We start from the raw sequence: 23,245 nt of genomic DNA on the forward strand, positions 1-23,245 counted from the left end.
ATGGAGCGAAAATGTATTATAGTGGGTGAGACACAGGTGAATTCTCTGAGCGACTTCTCTTGAACATATCGGCGACACTGACATGATGGATTAGTAGCATTAACCCCAAATGTGGATGGTGTGATGGAACCATGGTGATGTGACCAGTGAATGGAACAACCCAACCTGACTTGGATGCGGAGTGAAAGTGTCATGTTCAAGAGCGACTTGCTACCAACAAAGTTTCTTCAAGTTTTCTTCCCAATTTTTCCCCAGCCATTGTTGACCAGTACCTCTTTATTTTTGTCAAGCTTGAGGAGGATAACATATGCTTGTTCTATAATTTTCCCTTCGGGAAAACCCATCGCTATGTTTTAACGAGCTTAGTGAAAGTGAAACGCGTTCTTGTCTGTTATGGACAAGTTTGTCGCTATTAGGTTTTAACGAGTTTAACGACAAAGATAACTCGGTCCTTTTCAATTTTAGAGAGTTTGAAAAGGAACATAAAGGAAACTCCAAAATCATTTTTTGTCATCTAATCCCTTAAGTCCGAAAAAGTATAAAATAATACAGAAGGGATGAATTTTCAGTACTTTTAACGAGCTGAACAAAACAAGCGCTCGATCTTTTTGTGTAATAATCCCTCAGGTCCAAAAAGATTAAAATCTAAAGGAGGGATAGCACTTCCGGTCGCTTTAACGAGCTGGAGAGGCCAATAGCTCGGAAATCTTTTCATATTTTACGAGTCAGTTGAAAAGAGCTTAAAGGAGACTCGTCTTTGAGGAACGAGTGATAAATTCGGGTAGTAGCTGATTCCAGGTAAGGTTTGGAATTTTCCAATCATGACAGTGTTACAAGGATGGCTAACAAGACCACTCTTCGCAGCTGTTCCTCAAAAGGGGTAAACAATCAAGTGGAGGTGAATGATCAGCCAATACAGAGTGGAGGTGATGATGAGAACACGACCAAGGCTTCAAAGGTTGAAGTAACACATTCACGATGGTTATTTACCGAAAATTGGTTCATTTTTTAATGAGCTTAAATGCTGGGGGAAACACTTGCTCATGGCTTATGTTTATTTTTTAACGAGCTTGAATTCCATGATAAAACTGCTCGATTAATCCAGTGGCATAATAAGGATGTCTCATATATAAAAACGAAATTATTTCAAAGCTTTGCCACACATTCTTTCTTTATGCAAGTTAGGAAACGACCAATCCTACGAGTTTAGAGGGTTAGAGGACCTACAAATTTAAAAAATAAATGGTCGCTCTTCGCTTGCACGCCAAAAGGTTTGCATGCCCCCAGGTATAGTGAAATAGAGTTTCAAGGTTACCCCTCAATTTGCAGACAAAACATTTGTTTTATTGGGAAAGGCCTACCTTTTCAGGTTACCCCTCAATTTGCAGACAAAACATTTGTTTTATCGGGAAAGGCCTACCTTTTTCAGGTTACCAAAGACTGTTCTATTTGTGTCACAAACAAAACATTTCTTCGGTGATGTCTACCAAAATAGACAAAGGTGAGTGGCGCAAACGCCTCCACTCACATAACTTTGACGAGGGAATCTTATTCTAGTCTAATCCCCTTTTCCTAAACGGACGGGAGTGTCAGACTAGTCAGATATCCTTCGCGGAAACCTACCCTATACCTGAAGTTTTCCTGTCGAAACAGGCCAGGGTGCATGCCCCCTGGGTTTCAGTCATGCCCTCCGAATCACTCACGCTCATCAGGAGGACGAACTGGGGATTGATGAGACATTCCTTGCATGAAAAGAAAATTCAGGGATGGTATATGACTATTTGCTATGTGTGAACCGGGGAATGAAAGCTGGTCTACGAGCTTGACCACTCTTCCTTCGTGTGGAAAACACATTACTCTAAAGAGTGAGGAGACAATGGCTCCCATGCAATAAATATAGTCTCATCCAAGGAGTAGATTATAATCCAGGGGTCCTTGGACCACCATTACATTCATGTGAATGGTTTTCCCTCTCAATGTTATGGGCACATTGGGAAGGATCCCTAACGGTCGACTGGTTCCTTTGTCAAAGCCTGTTATATTTCTCATTTCAGGCAAAAGAGATGACGGACCAAGTGCTTTCTAAGCAGTTGAGGAAAGGATACTCACAGAAGCCCCCTCATCTATGATGGTACCAGTCATAACCGTTATGTATACTTGAGCGATGATTCAGAATGGTATACTAGCCGGTAAACAGGGTCTGCCTAGTAGATTCCAGTCAAAGGAAACGACCAAGTTGCTTGGAGGTGGGACCAAATAGACGGCCGGATATGACTCTAAAGAACTTCCTTCCTGCGGTAAAGGAATGGGTAGACTGCCCCTATGTTCATCGGAGTCTGTGTTTACAAAGAGAATTTGAACGGTGTCGTTCTTGTTCTCTTCGGTGACTGTATCATCTGAAGATTGATATTCTGAAGGCATGACCGGGTCAACTGCCGCCTCGACCTTTTGACTTTCGTCTGGTATGGATTCAGATGGTTTATGTTCAACGATAGATGCTTCGGCTGACCACAAGGGCGTGTCAGCCGGATTTTCAACTAGTGACGGACTCGGCAAGAGTTTCTTATATCCAGGAGTGAGCCGTAACGGTGAAATTGGACGGTCGTCCAAAACTCTTTTAGCCTCATCTAAGAAGGGACAATGGTGGACGGCATGATCGCCTTCACATAGTTTACAAGGAAATTTACATTTTCCTTTTTGTCCAGGGGCTTCACTTTCACTAGTTGACGGTGTATTTTCAACATGATCATCAGAGGTTGACAACACTGGGTTGTGCAAACGAGGAGACCAGTCCCTTAAGATCCGAGGGATGCAAGGAAAATCTCGATGGAAGTGGTCTCCTTTGCAAATGACACATGGCGATTTAGGCCTGGTCGGTGCAGTGTGTGGATTTTTGCTAGATGACACTTGGTTGCCCCTTTTCGCCTTTGGCTCCTTCTTCTTCTTCTCTTTCTTCTTCTTTTCCTTCTTCTTCTCAGGTACTTGATTTTTGGCTTTACCAGCTTCATCAAGCGAAGAGGAAGGAGGAGAGGAAGAATTGGACGAAGTAGAGGGTTGGGGGGTAACTCTGGTATCGTTTAGTTGTTGACTCGATTGTTCAGGAATCGCGGTGTTCTGAACGACGGAGGTTGAGAAGAGCCATACAGGCAAACCAATTGTCAGTCCTGGAAGCGACAATGTGGCCATATGGGGTGCAACAACATCTCCCCAAGAGGAGAAGGGACTAGGATTTCCTCCAAGGGGAACTCCTTGGTTGGTGGACTCCATTTTCCTCAACCTAAGACCAACGTAGGAAAGGTGATAATTATTCCGTTTAAAATAAATTTTAGACGCTTTGACACAACTTGTTTTTTCAATTTTTAAGAGTCGATAAAAAACAAAAGATGGCTCTAGTCGCCTTTGATTTTTAATGAGCCTGAAGTGACAAGTGCTCAGATGGACCTTTTCCATTAAGGAGTCTAAAAAGGAACGAAAGGGATTTCTCTGGAAATCTAGACAGAGGGATTACCAAACCAATCGCAAAACTGCAGAATACTTTTTACGGTACGACAGTCAATCTTCCTGAATGCTATGTTCAGTGCATTGTGATCGATAGGGCGGCAGACACGGCTTCCTATGGATAAAGGATAAAGCCTATTGTGGTCTCCCAAAATATACTTGATGGTACGTGGGAGCACAAGTCCGTACTGGCACTTATCGTCTCAAATTGGAGGAATCACCCAACCAACAGTGAAAACAACAGTTACCAGGCTTTACGACGCCGGAATACATCTCTAGCCTAGACTTCTAGATGTTGTGCGTTAGGTTCCAAAGCGTTTTTAGATTCATTAAATTTATTTTATAGTTGATCTTGTTTAAGAAATTTGCCTTTCAGGTTCACTGCGTGATGTAGATGTACAATTCCTAAAATGCAATATAAGATGATAAACAATCGTTTAATCTTCTTTTTGCAAATGAAAATCCTAGCTACTAAGGAAAGAGAGATGGCGTTCTTTCAACAAAGAGCAAAGAGCACACACTATATGCATTGCCCTAAATCAAACCAACAAACAGTCTAAATGAAAATGCTTGTGCATGTATTTGTTTTCAGCCTTCTTAATGTGTGAATGATAAAAGAAAGCTAATGCGCAAAATTGAATTATTTTTCAAAGCGACAATTACTAACAAGCTTCTTTTCAAAACAAAATGAAGACACTGACAACACTTTGCGATTTGGAATTGAAAACTTGCTTTCGACACTAGAAAAACTACTAATTCAGATCAAATACAATAGTAACAGGGTAATCGACTATCAAGAGCAATCAGATTCTCTTCTATGATTGAAAATGACACTTGCGACACTTTCAAATCAAGAAACGACAGTACAATTACGCTACTTCTTTGTAAAGGAGAACTGAAAATGACTCAAAAAATACATAAAAACATTTACAGTTCTTCGCACAATGGAGGCGGAATAACAACAAGGAAAGGGGTTTCAAACAGAGGTGTACTGACTACAGGCAACAAAACTCCTGAATAGATCTGAAAAGAGTGAACACAGAAACCAAAATTTAGGAATAAGGCCTTGTCTGATCAGCGCACCTGTAACACAGTGAAACTAAAATGCAACGCACCTACTACACCCGGGAAGTGTGCTGCATTTGAATTTCACAGAACAGACAGTGCGTTGGACCAGGGACGAGACTTTGATTGGATTCCGGGTCACAGTTTGCAGTTCAGTTCAGGGATTTAGGCCAAGCAAGTGGTAATCAGTAAATCAATCATAGGGGTAGATCTAAGGAGGTTACTAGAGCCACCACGAGGGCAATTAGAAATCCTGTAAATCAATTGTTTAATTCATAAACAAAACCCGAAGATTGACTGAAGCAGCATTGATCTACTTTGCACTTGCATAGCAAATGCAGTTCGAAGGTTAGCTGGCTTGACTTCAGGCTTCGTCTATAAGTTTATAAAGTAAACAAATGTAGATGAACAAACAATCTACTCGTTCCCCAGTATGGTCGCCATTTTGTTACCGAGAATAGTGTCTATGCAGAACTGCTAATCCCACTAAGGCTGGTAGCTATCTTAGAAACAAACAAACTAAAACTACTTTCGTTTTCCTTTATGAAAGATAGATGGGAGAAGAATAAAGGAGACCAACCTCTGTCTTGCGCTTGGTTCCTTACTCGATTCCTCTCTCTTCTGATATTCTTTTGCTACTTGCTTTCATTCCCAGCTTCACAGAGTACCTGTAGAATCAAAGCAGCATAACACGATACAAGAACATGGATCTATTATCACAAGCAATATACGATCAGATGTATATTAACCACACAAATGCATAAAACATCAATCACACAAGTGTATGGAGGAAAACTTGAATAGTTTTATTGATAATCAAGAAAGAGCCAAGAGAATTACAACCGATTGTTCTGACCCAGCATCATCCTCTCAGCAAGTAAGCCCTTCTTCACCTCATGAAAAGTTTAGATCACCCAACACTATGATGTTGTCTCAAGAAACCAATAACACTTCCTTACAAGATGCAAAATTCCAGCCTCTGGATCTTTGGGATGAGGGATCCATATATATATGTCAGCAAGGGAGGTGAGTCAGCTTGAGATTTGATTAGTGTCTTCCCTCTAATAGTTCTTGATTCCACTTGGAGATTGATGATCTCGTACTCATCCCTGGTCGAATTCAAAGAGGAAAGTGCCACAGGAGAAGTTTCTGGAAGATTCCATGCTTCTCCACCTTGCGGATTGACCCTGCCATTTGTCCCTTCTCACCCATCACACCCCATAGAAGGGCTTTTTGAAATGCAATGCACCTACTTTGTGTATTTAGGTGGGATGCAACGCACTTTGCCTATGGAGCAGGTGAAATGGTCCAATTTTGACCAGTTCTGAGTAGTTTTTCATGGAGAACTTCTGGGAGGTGCTGTAATCAGTTGACCTTGTTCTTTTAGGGGTTGGAACAACACCTTTAGGGACTTAGGAGCCCTTGGTTTATGGACATTTATGCTTGGGGTTGCAGTGCCGAAAAATGTCTATAACAATTCTCCATGACGTTTATGTAGCAGGATGATTAGTTCTCCTGTGAGGACAAGATTGATTAGTTCTCCTATCGAGGCATCCTACCCATGCAGTCTGGGACTCATGGGAAGTACCTCGCATCTGATCAATGAGAAGGAAAATAAGGATAGGGACCATACTAGTACCGATGGATGCATCGCTGTATCTACCGTACTCCCTATGCTAGGATGACCTTCATTGATCTGGGATCAATGATACTAGTCTCGGACCAGTGGTAGGAGTTGTACCCACTATGACACTAACTTCGGGTTAGTAGAGGATTGGCCTGGGACCAGTGGTACATACTCTGAGACTGACTTCGAGTTAGTAGAGTACTAGTCTGGAACCAGTGGTAGGAGTTGTACCCACTATGACGCTGAATTCGGGTCGGTTGAGATTAGTCTGGGACCAGTGGTACATACTCTGAGACTGACTTTGGGTCAGTGGAGGATTGGTCTGGGACCAGTAGTAGAAGTGGTACCTACTATGACGCTGACTTCGAGTCGGTTGAGACTGGTCTGGGACCAGTGGTACACACTCTAAGACTGATGATTCTAGTCTGGGACTAGTAGTAGGAGTGGTACCCACCATGATGCTGACTTTGGGTTGGTTGAGACTGGTCTGGGACCAGTGGTACGCACTATGAGACTAACTTTGAGTCAGTGGAGAATGGTATGAGACATTCTCAATCAATTCTTCTTCTTCATGGTCAGCAGAGCAGAGCTCAGTAGAGTAGAGCTAGCAGAATCGAGCAGAGCCAACAGAGGTAAGGAGAGCCAACAGAGCTAGCAAATCTGAGCAGAGCCAGCAGAGCTAGCAGCGTTGAGAAGAGTAGAGCAGAGCCATCAGAGTTGAGCAGAGCCAACATAGCTGAACAGAGTTGAGCAGAGCCATCAGAGTTGAGCAGATCCAACAAAGCTGAGTAGAGCAATGCAGGGCACTGATGGCAGAGATAGTGTAGTCGGACATATGGATCAGTGGATGGAGTTCTCCCTAGTTGAGAGGGAGTTTTAAATTGGCAACTAGGGCTAAACTCCATGTGGGTCATCTTACTTATGGCAAATGATAATTTTATTAGATCCCTCTCATCAAGAGGTGTAGGATTGAACTAAAGATCATCCGATTCCGATAAGTATTTATGAAGTTATGAATTTATTTATGTTATAAAATAAATTGTCAAGTCGGCTAGCAACTTGAGTAGGCTCAGAAGCCCAATAGACATGTCTATTCATCATCTACGTTTTAGTATAAATAGAAGAGAATTTAAAGTAATTTGACACACACTCTTTATGTGATCTCTCCACGTCTTGAGTTTTTGGAGAAGGAAAGACACTAAATGAGTACGTTGGCCTAGATGATGCCCTAGCTGAAAATGAGGCCCTAGATCTAAAACGTAGAAGCCCTAGAAACAGTCATGGAGAAGTCTATACGCAGTAAGAGGAAGGGTCTATCCATAGCCGCAGAGAATTTTGTCCATAACCACAGTAAGGGCAACCACAGTCATGGTAATGAACTCGCTTGGAGATAAGGCTGCAGTCAAGGGTGAAGGCCACAGTCAATGGTGAAGGCCGTAGTAAAGGGAGCCGTAGTCATAAGGACATGAGGCCGCAGTCAAGCCATAGTGATGAAGATTCAAGCCGCAGAAAGCTACAGTGATGGAGAGGGAAGCCGCAGTAGGAGCCGCAGTCAAGTGTAAGCATGCCACAGTCATGGTAAACGCATTAGCAATCTGGAAAATCAAGTCTCAAATAAGGACATTGTATTTATATGAGTTCCGGGCTATTTATAGTCTTGGACATAACCACAGTGAGCCACTGTCTTGATGAAGCCCTCTCGATGGTCTTAGCATAATGGGTAGAAGCATTCATGACTGTGATCATTCTATATGCAGTCACCTACTTGATGATCACTACCTTTGTCACGACTACAGTCTAGACATGGTGTGAGGAGAAGGGTCATAACAATACAATCTGGGCATAGCTACAGATATCTTTGGTGAGAGTGCAAACAATACTCTCAGTGGTTCTGTCCTAGAAGATTGAGGAGACCTAAATCTCAGTCCACTGTTGGGCTAGGCCGCAGGCCATAGCCAGCAGTTGGAGGCCCTTTCTAATAGCTGCGTTGAAGAAAAGAAACACTATAAGGTAGCATGATGATCATGGACATGGGCAGCATGATGATGAATGAGACCATAATGATGAAGATGTAGCATAATAAGGAGCAGCATGATGATGAGAGCAGGAGCAGCTCAGTCATCAAGGTTCAACACATGTGACAATACAGCATGGTGTCACATGGTTATGTGCAGCAAATGGACGATAGGAAGCACTACGATAGGTGAAGGAGTCACCTTAGAGAATCAGTTGAAGCAATATGTCTTCAACTGATCTCATGCGATATCGAAAGTCAAAATATTGACTTCTATTGTAAATGTACTATCTCTCTCTCTCTGATGAACTTTGAAGAACATAAAAGAAGAATTGATCAAGGTTTCCCCACATTGGGGTTTGTCCCTGGCTAGCGCCACATCTTGTGTCCTCTTTTCTTGGCTTGTCTTCTGTGATTTATATTTATGTTCTATCTACAGTTTACTTTAATGTTGATGTGATTGTTAACTGTGAAAATTTAAATAATTTTTTCTAGCATAGAACATACCTAAAATTAACACGAACACATCTTCTAATGATGATATCTGGTCTTGTCTTGTATAATTCTTCATTTACCCATGAATAAGATGTGCTATTGTGGAATATTCTTCTCTTTTCTCTAGGGGATAAATAAAATGGCATTTTTCCAGTGGCGAAATAGTTAGCAATGTATGCATACCAAGGTGATTTAGTAGATACTGCTCAAAGATATTCATCAAGAAATTTATCTTCTACAGGTTGATCATTATTTTCATTTTGTATTCTAGATAGAAAATCGCCAATTGTGTTCTGTTTTCCTGGCCTATCTAGAATGGTTATGTTGAATTCTTGTAAAAGTAGGAGCCATCTAGTTATTCTTCCATTAGTGACTGGTTTATTCATTAAGTATCTAATGGCATAATGGTCTGTGTGAACAAAGGTTTCATAGCCAGTTATATAATGTCTGAATTTTTTAATGGCATGAACTACAACTAAAAACTCCTTTTCTGTTACAATATAATTTAACTCTGTAGGAGTTAGGATTTTACTGGTATAATAGATTTCATAAGGAGTAAGATATTTTTGTCCTAACACAGCCCCTAAGGCTGAATCTAAAGCATCGGTTGAAATATGGAAAGGCAATTTCCAGTTAGGTCCTTTTAAGACGGGTGCTTCAGAAATTCTCTTTTTCAAAGTTTCAAAGGCAGTTTGACATTCAGAATCCCAAGTGAATTCACAGTCTTTGGTGAGTATTTTAAAAATTGGGGATGCAATTTTTGTGAAGTTTTCTATAAATCTTCTATAGTATCCAGTAAAACCAAGAAAAATTCTACATCCTTTTGACAACTTGGCACTGATAACTTAGAAATGACCTCAACTTTAGATGAGTCTACTTTGATTCCATCTCCTGAAATATGATGACCTAAAACAATTCCTTCGTTAAACATCATGAAGCATTTTTCATGGCTTAATGAGAGATTTGTTTCTTTACATCTTATTAAGATTTTTTCTAAATTTTCTAGTGCTTCATTGAAAGAATCCCCATAGACTCTGAAATCATCCATGTACACTTCCACACAATCATGAATAATGCCAGAGAAAATGTCGAGGACTTATCTTTGGAATGTTGCTGGGGCAATACATAACCCAAAGGGAAGTACCTAGCAAGCATAAGTTCCCCATGGAAAAGTGAATGTGGTTTTTTCTTGATCCTCAGGGGCTACCTGAATTTGGTTATATCCACTAAACCCGTCCAAGGGAAAATATTTTTTTCCTACTAATGTGTCTAAGACCTGGTCTATGAAAGGTAACGGAAAGTGGTCTTTTAATGTTTCTTTGTTTAATTCCCTGTAATCGATGCATACTCTCCATTTTCCATTCTTTTTAGGAACGATTACTAAGGGTGAAACCCATTGACTGTCGGATATTGGATAGATGAAATTTACATTTAATAGTTTCTGTAACTCTTCCTTAACAATTTATTTTACGTTTGGGTTCATTCTCCGTTGAGGTTGTCTAACTGGTATTACATTTTGTTCAATGTATATATGATGTATGCAAGTTTTAGGATCAATCCCTCTCATGTCAGTGTATTCCCATGCAAAAGCTGAAGAATGCTTTTGTAAAATTTCTATCAATTGATTATTTTGCATTTCTTCTAGGTTTTCATTGACATTCAAGGTTTTTCTTGGAAAGATTTCTATTGAGGAATTCCAAAATTTTTCCATGGAGATAAATGATACTTGTTTAGATGATATATATCATTTCGATTACGATCATAATGTGAGGAAGATTCATTATTTTCCAGTAAATTTAAAAGTTGGTCTTCCCCTTTTACTTGTTCAGTAACGAAAATAGGTTGTATATCTTCTTCATCTTTCATCCATTCTTCAGTTTCTGTATCTATTGTTGTTCTTGCAGGGGGATATAACAAAAATTTCTTTGTATAATTTCCATTTGAGATAAACATATCACCTGATCTACAGCCGATGAAAGCATCAACTATAGCCAACTGAGGCTTTCCTAGAATTAATGGATGTCCTCTTAAATTATTCTTGGGTGTTAAGACCATGAAATCAACAGGATATTCCCAAGAATCTAAGGATACACAAACATCTTCCAACACACCATCCGGTTTAATAACAGACCTATCTGCTAATTGCAACAAGGTTAGTGTGTACTGAAGGTTAGGAAGCCTAAGTGTGTCCATAACTTGTTTACTCATTATGTTTATGGCTGCTCCTAGATCAATTAATGTGTTTGGTATTTTAGTTCCATTGATGTGAATTTTTGCAATGGGGCTTCCTGGATCTAAATATTTTTGAATTGTCATCTTCCCCATCATAATGTCTGCAATTTTTCCAACTAGTTGAGTTTTTTTTATATCTTTTCTTCTTCTCCCTGATATTTGTGTCCTTAATTCCTTAATTGTTTTTGCAAAAATTGGTATTTCTTTTATGGCTTGTAATAATGGAATCTTAAACAAAAAATTTCTCAATTCATCCATCATATTGAAATCAGGCAAGACAATTTGTTTCTGTACTCCTTCATCGATTTTCAACCTTTCCGAGAAAGGTGGTCTAACTGATATCGAGGGTTGTTATATGATAGGAGTATTTATTGGAACTTCTTCTATTTGTTTATTTTCTTTTTGAGGGAGAGAAGTCTCCCCTTCTTCTGATTGATTTTTGTGTTTTTGAAGATCAGATCTTGTTTCTTGAATGACAACAGGAGGTTTTCTTGGTAATACTCTTCTAGACCTTAATTGGACATTGTTTAGGTCTAGTGGAGTTATTACATAAGTTTGAGGATTATGACCCTCCATGTTGTACATCGGTTGTTGTGGTATTTTATTATTAGGATTCAGAAGTGGTTGAACGGGTAGTTGATTTGATTTTTGTGGAAATGGTAGGGAAAGTTGTGGGTTTTGATTCTGAACTGGAACTTGTGGTAATTGATTAGCTTGAGGAATTTGATTAGATGGGGGTAAAAATTATGGTGGAAGGTAAGATGGAGAGTATTGTGGATATTGAGCATAGGCTCGATAAGGATTTTTCCATCCTTGATCCCAAGGTTGTGACTGTGGCAGAGCCTAAGGCTGCTAGGCTGAATTCCAATTATTTTGTGAAGACTGGGTGAATTGTTGTGGTTTAAATCCTTGTGATTGATTTAGTTGGGGGTTTTTCGATGGTCTTTTGGCTATAAAGTAGAGAGGGTCTAATGGTTCTGAGATTCCTTCATCATTGAATACAACCTTAAGACATGGTAAGGTTGGACATTCCTTTGTATCATGATTATTAGCACATATGACACAGGTTTATATGGCTTTTGAGTCTAAGGGAAACTCTCTTAGAGCATGTTTCTTCCGACATTTAGGATAGAAGATAGATAATGAAAAATTTCATAATTTTGCTTGTTTTGTATTTTAAGGGTGTTTATCTGCTCACTTAGGCTCCCTAAGATATCTATTTTGAAGGTGTCAAGCAAATTTCCTATTCTGCCCTGCTGACTGTCCTAGCTGCAGATTTGTTAATTCTTGACAAGAGAGGGTCTCTAGGACTCCTTCCAACTCATGCTTTAGCCCTTGAGATATGTACACATAAATCAAAAATATCTACAAATAGTAGTTGGGAAATATATCCTTTCCCAGTTAGGTTAAGGAGATTGATCTATTCATCTTTAATAGCTCTAAGTAAGAGATATTTTAAGGTTTCTTCATCCAAATTATTCATTTTTTCTCTTTTAACATTATAAACAAACCTTTCTACCAAGTCTTCAAGATTTTCATCTTCTTTTTGTGTCATTTTGAAGACTTCATCTTTAAGGTTATTAGGCATACAATGATCTCTATATTTGCTTAAGAAAGCCTCTTTCATTTGTCCCCATGTTGTTATAGAATGCACTCCTAGACTCATGAACCATTTTAATGCTGAGTCTTTTAATGTGGCAGGGAACAATTTTAACTTTTGAGCATCATGCAGATAGTCATATGATCTGCATAATACTTCAAATTTGAAGAGAAATGTCTCTGGATCTTCATTTATTTTCTCGTGGAAATTAGGAAGAATCGAGGGTGATATATTTTTCATTGTGAGGGTTGTATCTTCATCAAGAATAGGGAATCCAGAAGGATCTTGGTTTCCTCTGCCTCTACCCCCCTCTACCTCTACCTCTTCCTCTTCCTCCAATCCTATCTTCTTCGCCATCGACATTGTGTACTTCTCCTTCTCCTTCTTCATCCATGATAGACTCTTCGGAACTAATATAGTGCTCTTCTAATCTTTCCGGTTCCTCTATCAATGGTTGCTCAGAATAAGTTTTTGATTCCTCTTCTTCACTAGGAACTTCTAATTTTTCTCCCAAAATTTGCTCACCAGTGGAGGATAGAAAGATTACTCCTGTAGTTGGGCATGTAGGATTTTATTCAATTATATCTCCAGTAGAAGAAGTGGGTGAAGTTCTGGATTGGATTTTTTATCTTGAGATTTTAGGAAGCCTTTGTCGACCTCTAAAAGGAATTTGGGTTTGAGTAGGTGGTGTGGATTCTCGAAGTCTAGGTGAAGTGAGTGAATTTGTGGGAATTAAAATTCTTCCTCTCCCTACAAATCTACCTCTAGAGTCTCTATCCCTACGCATATCATGTTTCGATTTATTTTTTTAACTTCTATCTGTACTTCCTTAGCAACAACACCAAAATGTTTGGGCAATTTAATGTCTTTAAATTGTCAATCATAAATTGTCAACCAGGGTGCGTATACTATTGAAGTAAAGGTGCACAATATGTGCTAGAAGTTATTCGATATGTCATTATGTATTTATTAGGATCTAATCTTAAAATGAATATGGAGGTGATGTTTGTTAATTATATTAGAGTTGCAGTCCTCAGAGTTGTTAGCTAATTTCTTGGGAGTTATTCTCTATCTAATCAGTTTATGGATGATATGAGAGTGATCCTATCTTTATTAAATTGTTTTTATATTTTTGGTCTTCAAACTTTATGTTGCAGCTTCTAATTCACTAAGTGAAAAAAGAAATCTATTCTATCAATTGTGAAGAAATATTGTCTGAACTCAATTGTTTAGGAGAAAACTCTCACACGTTTACTTATTCAATTTTCATTCAAACAAGATATTTCAAACAACATCTATAGTATGAAGTAAACACATTTGAACGGTGCTAGATAATAAGCAAATGAAGTAACCATGTTGTACGAGGTATAAAGCAATTCAAATGATAGGCTAAACTAGGTATGAAGCAGATGAAAGTACTTATGCAAATAACGATTCATTGGTGAATTCATTATGTTACATTTTCACACAAAACAGAGTATTCAAGGAATGAAAAGGAATCGAATTGCAATTGATTAAGACCTGTCTCTGGTCGTAGGGTCCCTCCACAGATCAGTTCACAATCTTCAACCAATGCAACGCATACACACAAAACCAATTCTATTGTTGGCAAACAAAATTCACAAACTATTTCAAAATTACATCATCAGCGCACACAAAATCACAATGTGGCCATAAGTTTTATAAGAGGTCTCCGTCATAACAACATGAGTAATTTAAGCCTAATATATTTATCTTAGCTAAACTATATCGCTAAATCTTCGATTTTCTATTCCAAAAGAAAATCAATAAGATTTCGATTGAACTCAGATTTCGTTTTGGCAACAATCCTGCAGTTGACTTACGGTTTGACCGTGATCTCCTGCACTTATCTTAACGAACAGTTTCAAGGGGATAGGAAGGGATCCACGAGGAAACCATTCCCTATCCATCTGCATCTTTTGCTACTGACCTGAAGTTTCTAAACCTTGCAAACAATGGAGACAGCTATAGAAATCTGGATTAGCTGTAGAAACAGACCAATTCAGTATCCAATTGCATTATTTAACAAAACAATAGGGTATAAAGTCAAACATGAATAAGGAGACATATTATTGCATACCTTCATCAAAACCTGGTGGATATGGCTTTATTTATGTGGTAAATATATAGGAAAAGAGAGGAATATTAGGTAAAAAGGGATGTCATGGTAATACAATCTTCCGACTTTGCACTCCACTAGGGCTATGGACGTTCATGGGTAGTGGAGCTATAGCATGAGGTTGACAAGCTAGTCAGAAAGGATCAATTAAATCATCTATAGACAAACATAATCATAGTTATGCATGGATCAAGTTGACAAACAACATTTAACATGTTCCCTACCCACATGGTAGGTCAAGGATCTCTATCATGCCAACCTTCTTCAATATGAATTGATGAACTTTAACCCTCGCATCCCATTTCCCAGATTTTTGACACATGTACAATCCATGCAACATGAAATCTACCTTTTAATAACTAGATGGTGTGAAATAGTCCAAACAAATTTCCCCTTGCCATTTCATATCTTGTCCTCTTGACAAGTGTCCTATACATACATTTATGATCCTTGCACATTAAAAATGATAAGAAACCAACATTTACAGTCCTCTTCAAAAGGGAAACCTCCTTTTACAATGATTATAATGTACAATACAATATTTGATGATCCTAAGGCTAGGTCTCCTTAGTGTATATATAGGAGAAAATGTTAGGATATTCCGACACATAGGAAATAGTTAAGTACAACTTGGTCTAGTGTAGAGTTAGGTATAGAGTTAAGTAAAGTGTGTTTCTTTACCGTTGTACATTTTGTAACTTACAATCCGACGGTCACGATATGTAGTGATCCGACGGTTCATTCTCTCCTCGGTATTACCGACACTTGATCCGTGGCTTGACACCCGATTGGTCCATGAATTCTATTTAAAGCGCATGGAGGGTCATTTGTAGGGTAATTCGTGCATGAGAGAAACATATGTAAATTTTCATTCTTTTATTAATAAATTGCCTGAAGTGGCCGCGTTGGCTCAGGCCGTGGATTGTTTCCCTCTTTGAGGGTTTTAACCATGTCAAAAATACTGGTGTATTGATCTGTGATCTGGTTGTGAGCGGTGTCCTTTGGTGTTCTGTCTGAGGAACTTACCCTGTAAATTCCTACATGGTATCAGAGCTATTTGAAGGCCGCGTCCGTTGGTGATCCAAATCTGAAGCCGGTAGAACTGCATCCGACTGCTGTTTCCTAGATCTGCTGTTTCTGACTGCTTTCGGGCCGAGAGGACAACTCTGTTGTGTTGGGAGCATTTGTTCCAGTGAGGAACCCCTTTCGTTTCACGCGAAAAGGTTTCTGGTAGCCCTAGCTGCGCCATTTTTAAGATCTGGAGGTATACAGTGTTTATTTGCAGTTCACTGTTATTTTCTCTCTATTTATTTCGGTTTCGGTTTATTTAGCTTTTTTAATTACCGGATCTATAACTTTCATTTCTACGTATGCTCTTTGCCCTGCGACTTCGTGCGATAATCAGAAATAGAAAGGAAGGATTTTTCTCATGCGTATGCTCTTTTCCCTGTGCCTTAGGGTGATCTCGGAAAATCATAAACATTGAGGAAAATATTTAGTTTCCGGCCAAAGCTAACTTTGAGCCGCAAGGTTCATTTTTGAAAATATTTAGTTTTTCGGCTAAATCTAACTTTGAGCCATAAGGTTCGTTTTCTTTGCATGTCCGTGTTGGGTTTTTTGTTTTTTGTTTTGTAGGGAAAAAGAGCTTTCTCAAAGCAGGCACGCAACCCAAAGCACCCCCCCCTCTCTCTCTCTCTCAAATTTTTTGTATAGATCAATTGGTTCAAAGCTATTTTAGGAGAGTAGAGGTCTTGGGTTCAAGTCTCCATTTTGTGGGGGCGGACTTTTTCATTTCCGCACATTCCCGCACTTCGTCGACAACTTCAACAACTTTTTTTCAAAAAGCCATAACTTCTTCATCCGGAAGCCGTTTTTTTAAAACCAGCCTAATTTTTCGATATCTATCCATTGGAACACTTATTTTCAGCATCTTTAGCTTTAGTTTCCATTGAAAAGGAAAGTCAATACCAAGTTACCCTTGACAGCACCAACTACTTCCAATGGTTGGCTTACATTGAGGATTTACTTAGAAGTAAAGGTCTCTACAGAATAGCCTCAGGCCAAGAAAAGAAACCGAAGGATGAAGATAAGGCTGCTAAATGGGAAAATAGGAAAGATCAAGCACGTGGATTGATAGGGATGTCTATTTCTCCAGATCTTAGATTCCATATTGCAGAAATTGATACTCCTGATGAAGCAATGAAACAAATCAATAAAGTTTTTGGGATTAAAAATGAAATTAGAGCCCATCAACTTGAAAATGAGTTTCTTACATTGGACCCTAATAATTTTTCTTGCATTGAAGATTTCTTGTCCAAGTTCAAGACCCTTAGATATCTTTTGGAAGGTGTTAAAGTTAAGAAAGAAGATAGTAACCTTATCTATTCCATTCTTACAAAGTTGGGACCAGCCTACTCTGTGTTTGTTTCCACCTTCCATTCTACAAGAGAAGCCTTCATTTCTCAAGGAACAGACTACAAGCCCCCTTCCTTTGACTCTTTTTGTAATTCTTTAATAAGAGAACAAGAAAAACTCTTACACCTTGGTCTTCTTAATCTTGGAAACTCTTCTAAGAAAGCGTTAGCCGCCCAACAGCAACCAAATTCAAAGAATCTTAAGAAGTCATATCCTAAAAATAATGGTCCTAAACCAAACAAGGGTCCTAAGCAATTTCAGCCCCAAAATGAAAAATCATTTCAACAAAATGATAAGACAAATAAAAACAAAGGGAAGAAGACTGATAGACATTGCAATTTTTGTAATCGAGATGGCCACTTAGAATCAAAATGCTTTAAGAAGATGGAAGCCTTTGAAGCAGCAATGAAGAAGCATAACATCCATTTGGGGCAATCTTCAACTTCAACTTCATCTTCAGGAATGGCACTTTCTGCATGTGGTTGTCAAGCATCTCGGTCTGGCTATGCATTAAATGTATCTTCTTCTTCTCATTCTCATGAGTGGCTCATTGATTCTGGAGCTTCTTATCACATGGCCAAAAACAAAGCCATGTTTTCTTCTTTAAATGATTATAACACCAAAAATATATATGTTGGTGATGATAGATCTCTTAATGTTGTAGGGACTGGAACTGTTCATCTAGACAATGGTCAGTTTAATGATGTATTATGTGTTCCGACCTTATCCTGCAACCTTCTATCTGTATATTAGATAACTCATTCAGGTGAAGGTAAAATCGTTGAATTTTCACCTCATGATGTTGTAATCAAGGACTTAAGAGATCCTAAACAGATTTTGGCTACTGGCATTGCTGATGATTCTACAAGGTTGTATAAGTTTCACAACTTTGGGTCATCAAATCTTCCCTCAGTATTTGTTGCTCATAACGATGAAGTGAGCAAACTTTGGCATGAGCGATTTGGTCACTTAAACTATCGCTCCCTTCAGCATCTATGTAAAGAAAATATGGTGACAGGTCTTCATATGGTATCTTGCAGAGATGGTGTTTGTTTCGGATGTGTACTCGGAAAACATCATCGGGACAGTTTTGAAAAACGTGCCTCTTGGCACGCCTCAGCCCCTTTACAACTTGTGCATAGTGATTTATGTGGTCCACTTCTAGTTGTGTCATTCTCTGGCTACAAGTATTTCTTAACTTTCATTGATGATTTCTCCAGACGCACTTGGGTATACTTCTTAAAACTCAAGAGTGAAGTATTTAACACTTTTTTGGCCTTCAAGGCCTTTGTTGAAAAACAATCTGGACATCAAATTCTTAAGTTAAGATCTGATAATGGCGGAGAATGTGTTAAAAACACATTCATCAACTATTGCACTGAGAATGGAATTCAAATGCAACATATTGTTCCATATACTCCACAACAAAATGGTGTAGCTGAAAGGAAGAATCACACCTTAAAGGAAATGGCTAATTGTATGCTACAATCTAAAGGACTTGGTCTCAGTTTTTGGGCAGAAGCAATTAACTGTGAAAATTACATAATAAATCACACTCCTACTAAGGCTTTAAAGAATATCACTCCAGAAGAAGCATGGAGCTCAATCAAACAAGATGTAAGTCACTTTCGTGTTTTTGGAAGTGAAGCGTGGGCCCATATTCCAGATGAAAAGCATAAAGCTTTAGAACCTAAGAGTGAAAAATGTACTTTTGTTGGATATTCTGAAGATGTCAAAGGCTATAGACTTATTCCATTTAAGTCCAAAAATGTTATCATTAGAAGAGATGTAAAATTTGATGAAAATATATCGGCCTGCGAGCCTAGTCCGGCGGATGTGCCACCTCTCCCTATCTCTTCTACCTTTGAAAACATTTCTTCTTTAGATGATGAAAGTGAGGATGAAAATCCTCCCCCACCATCTCAGGATCCTCCTTCAGCTCCTAAGCTTCCAAAATGGGTTCGTGCTACTCGAGATGCAGCAGGTGATCTTGTCGGTGATCCTACAGATCAGCGACACACACGTTCTCAGTTCGAGAGAGCCTCTTCTTTACTGGCTCAAGCTCCAGTAAATTATGATCCTAACACTTTTGCAAAAGCTTCAGGCCATCCAGATTGGGAAGCAGCTATGAATGAAGAATATCATTCATTATTGGAAAATGATACATGGGATCTTGTTCCTCTACCAAAGGGACGAAAACTTGTTAGATGCAAATGGGTTTACAGAACCAAGTATGGACCAGATGGGAAAGTTGATAAACATAAAGCTCGTCTTGTTGCTAAAGGTTTTTCACAGGTTGAAGGCATTGACTACACTAAAACCTTCTCCCCTGTTGCCAAAATGAACTCTATCCGCCTTGTTCTTTCTCTTGCTACCTCTTTCAAATGGGAAGTCCATCAGATGGATGTTAAATCTGCCTTCTTGCATTGGGACTTGCATGAAGAAATCTATATGGAACAACCCATTGGCTTCATACAAACAGACTCCAGCCTTGTATGTCGACTTAAGAAATCCCTTTATGGTCTCAAGCAAGCTCCTCGGGCTTGGTATGCCAAAATGGATAGCTTTCTTTTAGAATCTGGCTTTTCTAGGTGTCATTCTGACAATACTGTCTACACCAAGAAAGTGGGCAACTCTCTTATCATCCTTGTTCTTTATGTTGATGATCTTATCCTTACTGGTAGTGATCCCAACCTTATAAACCATGTGAAGTCTAGCCTTAAAAGGAAATTTGAAATGACAGACTTAGGACACTTACACTATTTTCTTGGTCTTCAAGTCTTGCAATCCAAGGAGGGTATTTCCCTTTCCCAGTCCAAGTATGCTTGTGATATTCTACGCCATTTTCACATGGAAGACTGTAAGCCAGCCCCTTCTCCCTTTCAGTCTGGATTCAAACTTTCAGTCACTTGTACTTCTCCTGAAGTTGATGCTACCTTATACCGTCAACTTGTAGGAAAACTTTTGTATCTAACCCATACTCGTCCTGACCTTTCCTTTGTTGTTGGCCTTGTTGCTCGGTTCATGCAAAACCCCCGTGAAAGTCATTGGAAAGCAGCTAAAAGAATACTTCGTTATGTTCGAGGTACAGTTCAGTTTGGGATTCATTACAGTGCCGAAGCATCTCCTCTATTGGTTGGTTTCACTGATTCCGATTGGGCTGGTGACCCTGATGATCGGAAGTCTACTGCTGGTTATGTGTTCACTCTTGGTTTAGGACCTATTACATGGGCTTGTAAGAAACAAGCTGCCATTTCTCTTTCATCAGCAGAAGCAGAGTATCGTGGTGCCATAGAAGCTAGTAAGGAAGCCTTGTGGCTTCGTCAGATCCTGTCAGAGTTTGGCTTTCAGCAGCAGCATCCGACTACACTTTGGTGTGATAATCAAAGTGCCATTCAGCTATGCAAGATCCAGTCCAACATCAGTGCAGCAAACACATTGAACTGCACATGCACTTCATCAGAAAGCTCATTCACAACCATGTTCGTGAAGTGTAATATTGTTCAACAGATGATCAAGTTGCAAACATCTTCACAAAGGCTCTCACAGAGGCGAAGTTCACTAAACTTCGATTTATGGTAGGAGTTCAGGAAGTTGTCACTAAGGGGGGATAGGCTCTAGTGCATCCTTCCTTCTCCTATTGTGTCATATTTGTAAATCCTTCAATCCTATCCCAAGTTGTTCTTAAGGGGGGATGTTAGGATATTCCGACACATAGGAAATAGTTAAGTACAACTTGGTCTAGTGTAGAGTTAGGTATAGAGTTAGGTAAAGTGTTTTTCTTTACCGTTGTACATTTTGTAACTTACAATCCGACGGTCACGATATGTAGTGATCCGACGGTTCATTCTCTCCTCGGCATTACCGACACTTGATCCGTGGCTTGACACCCGATTGGTCCATGAATTCTATTTAAAGCGCATGGGGGGTCATTTGTAGGGTAATCCGTGCATGAGAGAAACATATGTAAATTTTCATTCTTTTATTAATAAATTGCCTGAAGTGGCCGCGTTGGCTCAGGCCGTGGACTATTTCCCTCTTTGAGGGTTTTAACCACGTCAAAAATACAGGTGTATTGATCTGCGATCTGGTTGTGAGCGGTGTCCTTTGGTGTTCTGTCTGAGGAACTTACCCTGTAAATTCCTACAATGGTACAATTATAATAAAATGGGACCATGAGGGGTTCTAGCCTACATAAAAATGTAATAATATAAATGTAATCACTCAATATCGAGGGATTAATAGGGGGTTTTGAGTTTTTAATGGGTCTTAACATGCCCCTCCCCTTCAAAGAAGTGTTGTCCTAAACACTGGAATATATGTGGGCATTTTTGCATGAACAAATCATATTCCCATGTCACTTCTTCCACTGGTAGGTTCTTCCATTTTATGAGGTACTAAGTAATTTCTTGATTTCTCAGATGTTTAGTACTTTTTCCCAAAGTTGTTTATGGTTCTAGTATTATTTTCCCTTCTTCATTAATCACTAGCATAATAGTTTAGATTGGGATATTATCGTCGATTGCTTCTTTAAGAAAGAAACATAGAAGGCTTTGTGTACACGTGAAGATGGAGGAATTTGTAATCCATAATTCCAATCCTCTGCAACACCTTATAGGGGCCATAATACCATAAATCTAATTTATTTCACTTACTTTGTTGCTTGAGATAAATATATTTATATGGTTGTAGTCTCACAAATACCCAATCCCTCACTTCAAATTATCTTTCACTGCGATGTTGATCTACTCATTGTCTCATCCTACTACGTGCCATAACCAAGTTGTCTTTCAATAGTTTGAGAACCTTTGTTGGTGTTGTATGTGGTCCTATACTGCTTGATCCATTATAGTTCCTTTTAAGGGTGATGTGATGGATGGAGGATGATATCCCTAAAGTTTTATAGTTGGTGACATTTTTTATGAAGTATGGAAGGATGTGTTGTACCACCATTCTAACAAGGGAAACCATTTCACCCATTATGTTTGTTTATAATATGAAAAGCAATGTAGATATATGTTTAAACATTTATTCAAAATCTTAGTTTACCCATCATAATGAGGATAATAAGATGAGTCATGAGCCAATTGAGTACCCAAACAATAAAATAATTCAATCCAAAAAAAATTAGTGAAAATTGGATATCTATCACTTGCAATAACCTTTGATATTTCATGTAGCTTTTGGATTTTTTTCCATGAATTCTTATGCCACAATACTTGCTTTAAAAGGATGAGAAAGAGAGAAAAAGTGGGCATACTTTGTCATTCAATATACCACTACCATAATGACACTCTTTCCTTCATATTTGGGTAAACCTATAATAAAATCCATCGAAATGTCTTCCCAATGTTTCCTTGGTATGGCTAATGGTTGAAGGAGCCTTGGGGTCTTGATAGTCTCTCCTTTATTTTGTTCGCATACCACACATTTCAACACAAACTTTTGCACATATAATTTAAGACCTTCCCCAAAAAGATATTTCTTGATCCTATGGTATGTCTTCATGAACCCCAAATTCCCTCCTACAAGAGAAGTGTGTAATTCCAAAAGGGCCTTCTATTTGAGTTGAGAATTACTACATAAGTACAAGTGATCTTGATACCACGAAAAGTCATTTTTTCATGTAATTTTTTCTACTTCATTGGGATCTTCCTATAGGTGTTGAATGATCTTGTGTATTTTCTCATCTTATTGCCATTCTACTCTTTCTTCTTCCACATAGTCAAATTGTGGAATGGAAATAACACATAGTAAACCATTTGTGTCTTCCTCTTTCTTTGAGAGTGAATCTACCATAATATTTTGTTTTCTCTTTTGGTAGATAATTTCCAAGTCATAACCCAACATATTTTTGACCCATTTTTTTTCTCTTTTGAGGATAGTATTTACTCCAAGAAGTAGTCCATACTATCAAGATATGTTTCTACTTTGAAGTGTTTTCCTATTAGGTATTGTTTTGTGGATAAATTCTTTATGCGGACAAAAATAATCTCCCTAAACCTAGTGGCTTAGCCTAAAAACAACCAAGAAAAAACTACAATGTTTTTCCTTAGATATGTTTGGAATATGAAAGGAAAAATTACTTGGAATCTAATGCAAGCTTCCTTCTCCTCCTTACTTGTTAGCTCCAGCTCCAACTCAATTTCTAAAAGTGGA

Source organism: Pinus tabuliformis, chromosome 3_2, assembly GCF_031772625.1.
Source record: "Pinus tabuliformis cultivar Carrire ecotype Pingquan chromosome 3_2, CPIR1, whole genome shotgun sequence".
Classification (NCBI taxonomy): Eukaryota; Viridiplantae; Streptophyta; class Pinopsida; order Pinales; family Pinaceae; genus Pinus; species Pinus tabuliformis.